General features: G+C 48.0%; 1 protein-coding gene across 1 annotated transcript in view; it reads left to right on the top strand.

Moving 5' to 3' along the window:
- Nucleotides 1-1,831: 1,831 nt before the first annotated feature.
- The window catches only part of FBXO34 (F-box protein 34), a 27,248-nt gene continuing 26,144 nt past the window's right edge, over nt 1,832-2,935 (top strand). The window contains exon 1 of the mRNA XM_017738800.1: nt 1,832-1,960. The gene's annotated coding sequence lies outside the window, so the exon portion shown is untranslated. The remainder of the gene's footprint in view (nt 1,961-2,935) is intronic.

The following is a 2,935-nucleotide window of genomic DNA, read 5'->3' as shown; positions in this document are numbered from 1 at the left end:
GTGCCAGGGCCTCATAAAATAACTGGAGCTGCTGTTGATGATGACGACTTTGAGGTACCGGCTTAAGGCCATGAGAGCACCCCAGGCAAGTGCCTGGACTTTGCACAGTGCAGTACTGGCCAAACCTTAAACTCTCTTCAGGCTCATTTTTTCTGAACTGCCACAGAACCATTAAATCTGATCTGTTCCTAAAAAGACAGCTGACTGTGCAATCTGAGCCACATAAAATTCTTTGTCTCTGCTTTGGACTTGAATGGAAAAGTAGTTTGTTTTCCCATTAAATTGACCTCAACTGTCGCTGCCCCAAAGGGGGTCTGTTCTTGCAGGCTCTGCTTGGCCGGGAGGCAGAGTGTGCTTGGCTCTCCCTGTGTTTTGCTGCAAGCCTGCTAACTCGCTCCAGGACAACGGGAGGATGATAATGCACTAAGGCAGGTATTTGTTAGCAGGTTAAACGTTTTGGGAAAGAAAATGTAACACACTTTGTAAAAGTTAATAGTTTTGTAAGTTCAGGCTTGGTTGTGTCGGTTGTAGCTTGGCTGGTAGGGTTGATTGTGTAGATCCAACTGCAGCATTAAGCTCTGGGAATAAATAAGGTGAACTGGTGGTGAATTTCAAAGGAACAAAGAGTACAAGGCCCCTGTAGTTGAGTCTTACATTTTTAGGGTGGCTTTCAGAGGGAAAGGCCCAAACATGCTTTACAAACCAACCTGTGCATTGTGTACTGTAGTGGATCCATGCTTTGATAAGAACCGTGTGACTTATTTAATGAGATGAACTGCATCACCTTCTTTTTAAAAAGAGGTATTTATTTATTCATATTGGGGAAAAACACATTTTTCTTGACAGTCTGTAGCTGATCAGACTCCTGCATCCCTTTCTAGCCACTGATGTTGCAGGGACAGGAGGCTGGCAGGTTGGATTGGGTATTGCCTGAGTAAAAATGAGGTTCAAGCCTGGAGTGTTACCTGGCAGGGCTGCCTGACCCCCACCTGCTGGGGATGTTGATCCACAGTGCTCTTTACCATGGTTTCTTTGGGAGAAGGTTTTAGGATGTGAGTCTTGTGTAGGAGCACAAGGCAGTGCCACACTGCCTTTTTAAGCCACCCACACTGGGTGGCTCGACTTTGTGGGGGGAAAAGAAGCTAAAAAATGGGTTATGATAGCTTTCATGCTGGCCAAGCTGCTCCAAGGGTAATCCAGGTGAAAAGGGACTCAACTATGGACAGGAGATTCAGCCAGGTAGTCAGGAAGCATCAGCAAAGCACAGCTCCTTCCTACGAGTGGGCAAAGGTCCTCCACCTGTAAACACCATCACACACACCCAGCCTTGGCTCTTCCCTGGCTTCTGTTTGCCTTTTAATGGTTCTAGTATGCCTTGGTGCTTCCTTCCTGTCCTTCTGGTGTTTGGCTTGGAGGTTTGATGGCCCCTCTGATGTTAGAATCAGCACATGGGAGCGGGAGGGTACTTGGTGCATGTCCATGGGTTTACTTCGGTGTGTTCATGACCTGGGATGGCTGCACTGGGACTTCTCACGTGCTTCCATATCCAGTACTGAGTTACCATCCATCTTCACTGCAGAAAATGAATTGAAGGCAAATTGTTACTGGAGACTTTTCTAGGGAAAAAGGTTTTAATGAGTACCTGAAGGGCCACAATCCTACAGATTGTGTGTGGTGTCATGTAGCTGTGAGCAGGTTTTACTTATTGCAGAAGCTGGACTGATTCCTCAAGGCTGGATAGCATCTGATTTTTGTATGAAGGAGGGGGAAAAGCTGTCTGACTTTAATCTGAATTTACTAGGTAGTTAATAAGAAAGACCTCTGCCCTGAGTGACTTGCTCAGCCTATGTTGTGTTGCAGGAGCTCCATGGAGATGAAGCCTGCTGGTTTTATTTTGCTCTGAAATCCATTTGGCTCAAAGTTGCTTCCAGAATCTCATCCTCCCTGGTGCTTCAGACTTGTGAGTGGGTAACCTGCTGAGAGTTAAGGGTTGTGGCAAAGCCGGGGTGCTTTGGTGGCTGAGAGCCAGAGACATTGGCACGTGGAACTTGTCCTTCAGGTGACAGGCAGAGGCACATTTCTGAGAGCTGTGTGCTTGTGCCTGTCTCATCCCTTTATAATCTGCAGTTTGTATTTAAAAGTAGAGGGATTTAAGTTGTTTTCTGAGCAGTTGTGATCCATGGGAGCAGTTGGCTGTCGTGATGTTTGGCCCTGGAGCTGCCTTGGTGGCCGATTGCGTAAGCGAGCAGGGAGCGAGCGAAGGTATTTGCAGCAGTCACTTGGAAACTGGGATAATTCAGGCCTCAACCAAGCTCAGGCTCAAACAGGTTGTGGAATTTATTTATACAACACCACTGGGGTGTGTGACACTGCAGAGCCAAACAAACAGTGGTTCCCAGCCCTAAGGCTTGTGTTGGGTATTAGATAACGAGGGATGGGGTAATTACAGCCAGGGACATGGGTGGAGGGGTTAGAAGTGGGTGAGGGCTACATCCGTGTAGAGAACGTGAAATGTGCCTCATTAATGGCAGCGTTAAGAAACTGTGGGTGCGTCTGGGGTTGTGGGAAGGCTGGACGTCAGCTCTGCAGAAGGAAGTGTTGACTGAGTTATTGGAAACGCGTGGATTAATAAGGGAAAGCGGAAGGAGGCAAAATGAAACCAGTCAAGCGTACGGGGTGGGTGAGGGCTACATCCGTGTAGAGAACGTGAAATGTGCCTCATTAATGGCAGCGTTAAGAAACTGTGGGTGCGTCTGGGGTTGTGGGAAGGCTGGACGTCAGCTCTGCAGAAGGAAGTGTTGACTGAGTTATTGGAAACGCGTGGATTAATAAGGGAAAGCGGAAGGAGGCAAAATGAAACCAGTCAAGCGTACGGGGAGGGGCTGGGCTGCACGGAAGCTGACGTACAACAGCAGTGGCACTCCAGGGGCTTCAG

The sequence above is a fragment of the Corvus brachyrhynchos genome, unplaced genomic scaffold (assembly GCF_000691975.1).
Source record: "Corvus brachyrhynchos isolate BGI_N302 unplaced genomic scaffold, ASM69197v1 scaffold245, whole genome shotgun sequence".
Lineage (NCBI taxonomy): Eukaryota > Metazoa > Chordata > Aves > Passeriformes > Corvidae > Corvus > Corvus brachyrhynchos.
This window is presented reverse-complemented; position numbering and strand designations above follow the sequence as displayed.